The following is an 11,982-nucleotide window of genomic DNA, read 5'->3' on the forward strand; positions in this document are numbered from 1 at the left end:
AGGCTTACTTTATAAATAAACATGGATGCATTTGTTCTTGAATGTTATGCTCCAGTATTTGATCAAAAGGTTTGTGCATCTTGATCTCAACACTTCCCAAAGAGCCTGACACCTTTATTTAAAATCCCTGCAATGAACTGATAGGGTTAAATTAAATGATAGAACTGCTCAATCGTTAACTTTCACTTAAGGAAAATAACACTATAAAACATGGCCCACATTCCTTCTTAATGTGAGTCACTGGAGTGACGCCAGAGATGGCTTTAACCCAGTTTGCTAAATGACTAGAGGATGGTCAACTTGAAAGTGTTTTTTTCCTCTCTAAAATAGTTCCTGGAATCCTGCTTGCAGATGCCTCACTGTGATTTTAGTTGATGTAACAGAGTGGGTGGTGCATCTGAATAGCATTTTGTTTGACCTTTTGCTTTCAGAGGTTTGCTTTTTTTTGTTGTTGTTGATTTCTTCTAAGAAACTCACACAAGCCTCTTTCCCCCACCCCCTTGAACAGCATCCGCAGCATCCAACCATGATCCTTCCAGAGAGCGGTGTGGCTTGAACAATGACGACACCACACTCTTAATTTGTTCCAGCCTGTTTCACGCTGACATTTTAGAACTGATGTCATCAGCTGCTGAGATTTCATTGCTGCTGCTAAAAATAACAGACCTGCTCATCCCCCACCTTACCCCCGAATAACAATTCATTAATACAGTCTGGCCCTCGACATATCTTTCCTGCCACAAAAACGGGAGCAGGTATTGGTAGCTAAGAAAACAGCAAGCAGAAAGCACTAAGGACGCCTAGAAACAGTCTGGCAGGCTACAAAAATAAAATAAAATAAGGTAAAGTGATATTTTTGTAAAGAGGTAGATATGCTTTAAAAAATAACGTGAAATATATACATGTAGAAGACCAACCTGTTTTAAGCCTATCTCAATGGATAGTAGGAGGCACAGGTGACTGTCAAATGTCTTGGGTCAAATTCTGTCTGTGCAGCCACCCCAACAAGCCCAAAGGACCCTGATTCTCCGCCGTCCTGCACAGCCTTGTGCAGTCACCGGTACCTGTGCAATGTGAGTGTGAAACACTGCCAAATCAGAATTCACCACTCACTTGCATGGGGCCTGATCCAAATCCTGGTGAACTCAGGGAGAGATTTTCCATTCACACCTGTGGGCATTGAATCAAGCCTGCAGTTGGCAGGGTTTGACACCCTGTTTGCACTCACTTGGTGACTGCATAAGATGCGGGGTCATGGAAACTGGCCCAAAGTCACTGAAAAGAGTTTTAAATGAGAGCACAGCATGCCAGATGGGGAGGTTTTTGATCCTTCAATCAACCGTTCGAATTTGCTCCATATTGGTAGGCATTAAGGGCCAGCTTTACGAAGGTATTTAGGTGCTGAGTGGGATTTACATAAGTGCTTAAGCAGGTTAAGTGCCTAACTCCCACTGAAATCAGTCAGGCACCTAAGTTGCCTAACTGGGTTTAAAAATCCCACTACACATCTATTTGCATCTTTAAACACTTAAATCCCTTTATAAAGCTGGCCCAAAGTCACTAGCCTCGGAGAAGTGTTTGGGGACTTCTGTGAGAGGAACTAGTGTCATTGCTGCTGGACAGGATCCCATATTCTAGGAATACACCCAACTGTGGGGATGGAGTCAGAGCTGAGTATTATCTGGATACAAAGGGCAGCTCACCCCTTTTCTTCTTACCAGTCAGCTGTTATGGTTCTCAGGGGACCCAGGACTGTGAATCTCCTTGTTCCCCCTGCCCCCGCCTCCAGTGAGGGAGAGGCCTGCTTGTGCTAACCTGGGGGTCAGCTCCCTGACACCCCTAGTCCATTGGCCACCCAAATACCCTGCTCTGGGCTCTGAAAGCCCTTACGTTGCCTCGCAGGTTAACAATAGATGCACCCCAGCCCTCCAGACCCTTTGAAGCATTTCCCTGCAGTGTCCAGCCCTTCTCCACAGAACACTCACACAATTTCCAGCTCTGAGGTCTCCAAGGGGACAGTATACTCACCAGCTTACTTGGTTCCACTCAGAAGCAGCACTTAACAGCACAGCGCTAAGATATATTTATAGTGAAAACAATCATTTATTATCGAAGAGCAAGATGTAACAGGTAGTGAGTAAGGATAAAAGAAACAACAGGTTACATAGAAGTATATACTTTCTAGAGCCTACATTTAACTTTCCTGTATAGCAAACAGGAGAAGACCAAGAATGAGCTCTCTAAACTGGAGATTCTCAAACAAAACCAACCTTCCACACAAACTTCCACGTGGCTGCACTTTACAAAAACGAGACAAGCCATTTACAATGCACACTTTACTTCTCTACAGGGGAAAAAGGACAGTAAACTATTTAAAGTCCTACATGCCACAAGGGGCTACAACAGTGGTACCTTTAACTCACACAATATTGTTAATCTATCCAACCACCACACTTAGCCCGACAGAAGAGTCTATCCTACCTCGAGGACTCTCTTTCTGCCCCACCACCCCCATACACATGATACAGTTCTGTGGTGATCTGGAAGCCTACTTTTGCTGTTTGTGAATCAGGGAATATTTTCAACACAGCACTGAACAGTGCACTGACCCACAGGAACCCTCCTACCAACATTACAAGAATAAGAATTCTGTGTGGACTCCTCCTGACAGCCAAAATGACAGATTGGACGTCTACATAGAATGCTTCCGCAGATGTGCACAGGATGAAATTCTGAACAAATAGCATCACTTGCCCCATAACCCCAGCCATACAGAATACAACGCCATCCACAGCCTCAGAAACAATTCTGACATTATAATCAAAGGGGCTGACAAAGGAGGTGCTGTAGTCATCATGAATAGGTCGGATTATGAAGAGGAGGCTGCCAGGCAAATCTCCAACACCACATTCTACAGGCCACTATCCTCCAATCCTACTGAGGAGTTGTACCAAAAGAAACTACACCATCTGCTCAAGAAACACCCTGCTAAGCACAGGAACAAATCTACACAGACACACCGCTAGAGCCCTGACCAGGGGTATTCTATCTACTACCCAAGATCCATAAACCTGGAAACCCTGGATACCCCATCATCTCAGGCATTGGCAGCAGGATTATCTGGCTATTGGGACTCTCTCCTCAGACCCTACACTACCAGCACTCCCAGCTATCTTCGAGACACCTCCAACTTCCTGAGGAAACTACAATGCATTGGTGATCTTCCTGAAAACACCATCCTGGCCACCATGGATGTAGAAGCTCTTTACACCAACATTCCACATGAGGATGAACTACAAGCTGTCAGGAACAGTGTCCCTGATGAGGCCCTGACTGCTATATTTACCTACATGCCTCCAGCTTCATTCCAGGACACATCACACGATCCATTGTCTACAGCCAAGCCTTAAAATACAACCGCATTTGCTCCAATCCCTCAGACAGAGACAAACACCTACAAGATCTTTATCAAGCATTCTTAAAACTACAATACCCACCTGGGGAAGTGAGGAAACAGATTGACAGAGCGAGAGGGGTACCCAGAAGTCGCCTACTACAGGACAGGTCCAACAAGGAAAATAACAGAACACCACTGGCCATCACGTACAGCCCCCAGCTTAAACCTCTCCAGCACATCATCAATAATCTACAACCTATCCTGGAAAATGATTCCTCACTCTCACAGGCCTTGGGAGACAGGCCAGTCCTTGCTTGCAGACAGCCCACCAACCTGAAGCTAATACTCACCAGCAACCACACACTACACCACAGAAACACTAACCCAGGAATCAATCCCTGTAACAAACCTCATTGCCTTCTCTGTCCCCATATCTACTCTGGCGACACCATCGTAGGACCCAAACACAACAGCCACACCAACAGAGGTGATATATGCCATCATGTGCCAGCAATGTCCCTCTGCCATGTACATTGGCCAAACCGGACAGTCTCTACATAAAAGAATAAATGGACACAAATCAGACATTGGAAATGGTAACATACAAAATCCAGTAGGAGAACACTTCAATCCCCCTGGAAACTCAATAACAGATTTAAAAATAGCCATTGTTCAACAAAAAAACTTCAAAAACAGACTTCAAAGAGAAACTGCTGAGCTACAATTCATTTGCAAACTTAATACCATTAATTTGGGCTTGAATAGGGACTGGGAGTGGCTGGCTCACTACAAAAGCAATTTTCTCTCTCTTGGTATTGACACCTCCTCATCAATTATTGGGAGTGGACCACATCCACCCTGACTAAATTGGCCTTCAACGTTGGTTCTCCACTTGTAAGGTAACTCCCTCCTCTTCATGTGCCAATATAGATTTATGCCTGTATCTGTAATTTTCACTCCATGCATCTGAAGAAGAGAGTTTTTTACCTACGAAAGCTTATTCCCAAATAAATCTGTTAGTCTTTAAGGTGTCACCAGACTCCTCGTTGTTTTTGTGGATACAGACTAACACAGCTACCCCTCTGATACTTGGTACCATATTAAATGGAGATTCCTTGCCACAGTCGCAACAGAAAAAGGTAGAAGCTACAGAAAAAATAAAAAGCATATGAAAGAGTTATAAAGGTTTCACTAAAAAGAAACATATGAGCTAGAAATTTTTCCTCTGACCTTTGTCAGCCATTCTAGTCCAGCATGGAACAGTCAGCGGGGTCATATGCCTTTGGGCTGAAGTGAACCTATCTTTCTGCTGACGTGCATCTCCTTGCGGACGTCAGGACTGGTCTGGTTTGAAGCCCTGAGGGATCTCTGAGGCCACTTGCTTTCCTCAAACTTCTGTGCTAACCTTTGCAACCATGCTGAAACCATCAGTAATTCAACACCCCCATTCCCAGCTCCTCACCGGATGCATTTTTGCTTCACTAGCTGCTTGCTGCATGTCACCTTCCGTTACAGATTGAAAGAGGAGTGGGAGCACTTGGCAGATCAACTAAGGGGAATGAGGAGCTGTGGAGGAGCACTGCTCCTTCAAGCCAGGGAGAGGATAGGGAGTTCCCTTTTGACTTTAACAGATGAAGGGGAGCTGTGTTCCTCCCCATGCCCCCCTATTGTAACCCTGCCTCCTGTGAAATATAGTTAAAAAATGCTTTAGTTGAACAATCACATTTAAAAAGAAAAGGAGTACTTGTGGCACCTTAGAGACTAACAAATTAATGCTCAAATAAATGGGTTAGTCTCTAAGGTGCCACAAGTACTCCTGTTCTTTTAGTGGATACAGACTAACACAGCTGCTACTCTGAAATGAATCACATTTAAGTTGTTACAATATTTTTTCATTACAAACCTGCAGCCAAATTCTGCTCTCAGATAGCTCCATGCAATTCTCTTGAAGTCAATGGGCCCAATTCTCCGTATACTAGTGGAGCTCCAATGGATTTACTCAAGATTTACACCACTGAGAGCAGAATCAGGCCCAGGAGATTTGCCTGGATGTAAATGAAGCAGGTTTTGGTCCCCTGTGTGTATTTTACTTGGTTTTGCTGACATCTACAAAAAATGGTTTCAGCTTTGGACTTGTGGGCCTGATTCTGTTCTGACTTCCCCAGTTTTACACTGGGGAACTGCCACTGAAGTTATTCCTGACTTTCACTGGTGTGAGAGGAGAATCAGATCCACAGCTTTATTTGTCACTTATACCAAAAAGAAGCACCTCACCAAAAATCCCTGTAAACCACATGTATTTGAAGAGACAGCTCTGATTCAGAGGAACCTCTCAAGGCAAATAGCTTAGTAATATTTTAAGAGTTTAGACATTTATGAGAATAGTGTCTACAGTTACACTTGCTAGGATAAAATTACAAGGGTTTTCAATCCTCATGCTTCAGGGCACAAACTGATCCTCAGTTAGGGGTCAGGAAGGAATTTTCTCCCATGGGATACTCTTGTGCTGTGAGGAACATTATGTGGGATTTATGCATTCCCCTAAAGGCTGTGGTCACCAAAAGAAAGAAACTGCTCTAGTTAGGCTATTGGTCTTCTAGTATGATAAAACCTGTGCGCCAAATTCTGCCCTTAACCATGCAACCCCACGGATGTAAGTGCAGAAATTAGCCCTGTATTCTTCCTTTACCAATTAAAGGCATGTGGGAAGCATGTTTAAGGTAGAAGAAATACACAGATGTGCCAGGATGGTATTGTTTTTTTCTGACTACGATACACTAGGGGCCTGATTCTGCACTGTCTTGCGTTTTCTGTAAACATTTACACCGTGGCAAAATGAAAGATAAGGTCAAGTGTCCAAACCAGGTTTTTATTATTTGTAGTATAGTAGTGCCAAGAGGCCTCCATCCAGATCAGAGTCCCATGATGCTTGGCACCAAACAAACATATAGTCACAGACATTCAGAAGTTGGGAGAGAAAACAAAGTCACAGAGAGGTGAGGTGAGTGACCAAAGAACAGACAGCAGATCAATGGCCAAGAATAGAACTCATGTCCCTGGCTTTGTGCCCACTAGGCCAGTCTCCCTTCTATATATTCCCCAGTTTTAAGAACTTTCAAACTCAGCATGTTATGTGTATTGATCAGGCTGCCCAGTTATGAATGGCATATTCCAGTGTTAAGGCTCATGACAATTTCATTCACTTTTTCCCCTTCCTTTGCCCTCCGTGCCTGAAAGTTCTTTGAAACAACATTTACTTAGAATTAGCTGGGCACCCCACCTGGATACACAATCACACACAGAGATTCCTCATCTCCCTTGTGGAATGTACAACAAAAGGGGATATGCCTGTTAAAACCTTGTCCGATTCTACTCTGAGTTTAAGTCAATAGAGTTATTCTGGGTTTATGTAGGTGTAAATGGGATCAGATTTTGGATGCAGAGCTCGGAGTACACATGAACTCAAGCCTGTACAGCAGACTGCTAATTCTGTGTCCACTCAGATTCTGTATTATTCCACCGCCTTTGTTGGGGTTCACAAAGTGTGGATCAAAGAAGAATTTTTGCCCAAGTAGGCATTTTATTTCCATTGTTTGCAGCACAGAATGCTGATGCAGAGCGATGAGGGTTAGTACCCAATACTCCAACATCCTGATCTGGCACCTCCTGGTAGCAATCTAGCTGTGAAGTTCCTGGGGGGGAGGGAGGGAGTCAGAGAAAGGTCTCCCTGCAACAGACCAAGGTACCTAGTGCCTTGTATCCAGCAGATGACAATGGAAACCACAGAACTCTACAGTGCAGAAGAAGGGAGTGTCCCGCCTGCCTAGGAAGCAATTGACTCACACTGACAGCCAAGGTTCCCTAACCCCCTCACGGATCCGTGGTCTGGGGGCAGGAGAGAGAAAGCAGGATTTGGTTTTCTACAAACAAAAGCCAGAGACAAGCAATGACTCCCCACCCCCACCCCACGCTTTCCTCTCCCCCTTGCCCATGTGCGTTGCACAAGCCCATGTATGTTGCCTTTGGGAAGATGTTGAAAGATCCCTTGGGAGATCCGGGAAAAGGGATGGGGGTGAGGATGGCGGAGGCCTGGAGGGCTCAGTCACAGCCGGATGAAGCTGCTGCTCTTTCTGGGAATGGACCGTGAGTCACCAACTCCCACCGGCTCCCCCAGGCCTAACTAGGGGCAGATTTCACACCTGCATGCCCTCCCTGGCCAGGATTCCCCCATCACAGGGGGAAGCCCCTGCTGGCTACCACCTCCCCACTATGGGGGGGGCAGATCCACAACTAACCCCTCTGGGGGCGACAGTCACCCCCTCCCGGGGGCACCCAGGCTGGCTCCCCTCCCAGGCTCAAGCCGCCAGAGGGAACAGGGTGAGGGACGACCACGGTCCGCCCGACCCTGCGCTCAGCTGTTAGGACGCCCCCGCCTTGGCCGGGGCCCGTCTCCTTCCGGCTGCCGCGGGAAATCAACCAATCAGCTTCATCAATATTTGCATAATGCAGCAGGAGACAGCTCGGTAGGAAAAGCGTGAGAAAGGGGCACCTAGGGATAGTTTCTTCCAGCGAGGTGAAGGAAAGTGCCCTGAACCCCACTGAGTGAAGTAGATATACAGACACTAATAAGTCTAAGATAGAGATAGTACTGGGGGAAAAAAAAACGCTACTCACCCTACCTTGAAAATTAAAATAATAGCTATGGTTTATATACTGTTGCATTTGGAGTTATACAATTGCCCGGATGATCCTCAGTGGTCTGGGGTGCAGGCTTCAAACCTGTAGCTGTCTAGCGACAGAGTGGTTCAATTCCACCTTTCGGGCGTCTATGCTCCCCTTTTTCACCTTCCTGCTGTGTGGCTAGTCCCCCCCTCTAGTGAGTTTCTCTTAAGTAGTAATATTGGTTGGTTTCCTTCTAATTATATTGCGATTACTGCTGATTGGTCAGCTCCACTGTTACTAACGCAGGCCCTAATGCTGACTGATTATTGGGTGTTACTGATTTGTGAAAAGAAAAGGAGTACTTGTGGCATCTTAGAGACTGACCAATTTATTTGAGCATAAGCTTTCCTGAGCTACAGCTCACTTCATTGGCTGCATCTGATGAAGTGAGCTGTAGCTCAGGAAAGCTTATGCTCAAATAAATTGGTTAGTCTCTAAAGTGCCACAAGTCCTCCTTTTCTTTTTGCGAATACAGACTAACACGGCTGTTACTCTGAAACCATTGATTTGTGAATTTCCCTATCGATTATCAATTGATTAGTGATGCTTTGCAGAGAGTTCACCAGTATTGATTGGTATTGATGGAGTTCTTTATTATTGTATGATAATAATAACTATTGTATGATATTGTATGCTATTGATGGGCGAGGTTCTTGCTGACTGGTTATTTCATGGTTATTTCATGTTGACTGCTGATGTTGTTGACTTGTGGGAGTTGCTTGATTAGTAGTATTTCCTTTTATTGATTGATTAGTGAAGGTCCCTACTATTGATTAGATGGATGAAGGGTAATATTGATTGAGGAGAATCCCTATTATTGAGTGATTGTTAGGAGAATTTCCCTATAAGTGATGAGCTGGTGGCTTCAGGCGGATATTTTTTGCATGTTCATATATATATATATATATATGGAGAGCCACCATTTTCCTGAACTCTTGAATTTGGGCATGTCATCAAAACAAGTTTGCCATGTTTATTACACTTCCCTGAGTTTGATACCCTGCTGTTGTTGCTTTCCTCCTTTGAACAAAGCATGCACTGGTACTCAGCACTGCTGGAGTAAGTTGACAGGACTTAGATGGAATATGCGGAAGGAAAATCCAAGTTTAATTGGATTCTGCTAAGCAGATCTTTATTAGTGTCATTTCACATCCTACAAGAGAGGAAAAAAATAAAGGAAACCATGCTTTAGATCTGCTCCATATTGAATATACCCTGTCATGAAGATTCTTCACTCCACCGATAAACATCGGTGCTAACGATGTCACCCAGCCCCATGAAAAATAAAGGTTAATGTGTTGCTGAAAAATATATGGTCCAGGTAGGAAGCATTAGTTGCAATTGTGATGTCCAATTGCAGAAGCTCCAGCATTGACCTTAGGATTTGCAGGCCCTCAAGCAAGCAGAAGGCTCCAGCGTGGGGCAGAGAGAACTTGGACCATAATTTCCTCCCCTCTGGTCGCATTGTCAGGAGTGGGTGCTCTGACTGGTGAATCCCACTGCTGCAGGGCAGGAATGGACTAGCCCATGAGTGTTGTGACAACACAAGATCATGAGGCCTCAAGTGTGTGTTTGTTGTTGCTGGTTGTGCCTATTGCTAACCCTGAGTGACTCTGTTTCCATTACACAAATTGATTCATTTGGTCTGGTGGATGTTGGGGTAATAGACAGCAGGTGCATCCAGTGCCATTATTATTTGGCTGAAACCTAATTGCCTTAGATCTACTGAGTGCTGCCACTAATCAGAAAACCTCCACTTTTGCACTAGCCTGTACTGTCATTTTTATGAATAAACTGGCCTACAGGGCAACAGTTTTCTGATGCTCTGAAGTGCACATGTCACATCAAGGCTTTTTATTTATGTGTAGGATATTTGCGTGAGCTTTCCACAATGCAGCTAGAAGCGACATGAATCCCAGATGGCTATCCGCTTTGTGCCATTCCATCTGTTTCTGTAAATCAGTCAGTTTGCGTCCCCTGCTCATAATGCACTTTCTGTGTGAAATACCACCATGGCCTCAAAAATTAATTAATGTAATGCAATTTGGCTTTGGGCTTTTGTTTCCATCAGGGGTAGCTCTGGAACGGCCTTTGCCCTACAGTGGGCAGCTGAGAACAGCAAAGCTAGCTGCCAGCTTCATAACAGAACATAATAAGGCTCTTTCATGTGTGGTTTATAAGGGAACATGCTGTTTGTATCTGTTTTGTTTTTTTCCAAGAAGTAATCTGGGATTAAATTATGACAATCAAATTCTTATATTCCACCCCACGCCTCACACACAAGCACACAGATGGGGGTTATGTGCTCTGAGCTAGAATTGAACTGCACAACCAACCAGTTTGCATCTGTTCTTGGCGTTGACTTTGCTTGTTTCGGCAAAGCAACAAGAACAAACCTGCTCCTATCCAATCGTCTTGGAAGACAGTAGCAGATTTAGACTGTGGGTAGTAGTCTACCCCTAGGGGGAGCTAGTGGGTTCCTGACTGGCAGACACATCACCCAAAGGACAGGTTTCAGAGTAACAGCCGTGTTAGTCTGTATTCGTGAAAAGAAAAGGAGTACTTGTGTAGATCTCCTGCTCCATGAAGGTTGTGGTAAGCAGGAACCTTAAGGGCACAAACTAATCCAGTCAATGTGGAAGGGTAGCTAGTGGATTCATTCTCTGCTGTGCTGGTACAGGAGACAGAATGGCCCCTCGATGGGGTAACTGGAAGCTGGCTTTCCAGCTGATGTATTGGAGGGGTGTGGGTGGCGCAAGGCCTTTGGAAGAGTGGTAACCTCTTTGTGTGGGTACCATCCGATGAACCCTATGGCTAGAGTAGAACATTAATGCTGAACCAGTTGGTTACATCATGTTGGACAAGCAGCTAAAAACTTTGTATAAACTATGGCCATTCAGTGATTGGTCTGGTAAAGTGTTCAGTATCTGAACCAAATGAGCGCTACTCCCGACATGCAAAGGGCTAGGCTAAAATTAATTGAACAATCTAAAAATAATTAAAACACAAGCAATGGAATCTTTGGACCCACATTGCACGAAAGTTTTGCTTTTGCTGAAATGAAGTCACCTCGCTTTGTTTTCCAAGCGGAATCACAGTGTGGTGTGGAGGAAGTGTCGGTGTTCCTGGGTGAATGTGGGTGACGTGGCTCCCTGTGCGTATGCCTGACTGGGATCTGACTCAGTGAACATGTGTTTATGGGTGAATGTGCAACTGCATGTGTTTTTGTGTGCAGATAACAATGGCTCTGCCTAGGTTGCCTGTGAGGACTGAACCCAGGACTTCTGGATCCAGTCCGATTAGTTTGGAAGAAGTAGCACTCACAAATCTCTTTTGTGGTCCAGCCACTAGAGGGGAACAAAGCCCCATGCTGGGTTAATGTGAGGTACATATGCACAAACAGGCCCAGCTCATCAGCTCCAGTTGAAGAGCACAGAGCGAAGCTTGGGAAGTGGGGGGTGCAAAGCTGAACTCTGTGCCCAGCTGATTTTAGGCTGCCTGTGTGCTGGGGTCGTCTCCCTAGGGACTAACGTGGCAACTAAAAATCAGCAGGGAAGTCAAAGCCACCCCCCTCTACACAGGAGCAGGGGCAAGTGAGAGTTTGAGAGTTGTCTTTATGCTGGTTCCTTACCACTGGAGAGGCTCCCTACGCTGGGCTGATCCAGCTCTGCCAGCTTTAGGGCCCAAGTGTGCTGATGATGTACTGCAAAGCAGCTGCACCAAAGCACAGGATTTGGGCCACTCTGTGCTTACGTGTGCAACCTTTTTTTTTTTTTTTTTTTTTTTTTTATGAATGGGGAAAGCTGAGTTCTCAAGCCTGGGCAATTGCCAGCGGCTATTGTTGTCTGTATGAGTCACAGACG

The 11,982-nt window shown here is 45.1% G+C and overlaps 1 non-coding gene across 1 annotated transcript; it reads left to right on the forward strand.

Moving 5' to 3' along the window:
* The first annotated feature begins 8,135 nt into the window (after positions 1 to 8,135).
* Positions 8,136 to 8,222, forward strand: TRNASTOP-UCA (transfer RNA opal suppressor (anticodon UCA)). Its single transcript has one exon. It is a non-coding gene; the product is annotated as a tRNA-Sec (tRNA).
* Positions 8,223 to 11,982: the final 3,760 nt, after the last annotated feature.

The sequence above is a fragment of the Eretmochelys imbricata genome, chromosome 3 (assembly GCF_965152235.1).
Source record: "Eretmochelys imbricata isolate rEreImb1 chromosome 3, rEreImb1.hap1, whole genome shotgun sequence".
Taxonomy (NCBI): Eukaryota; Metazoa; Chordata; order Testudines; family Cheloniidae; genus Eretmochelys; species Eretmochelys imbricata.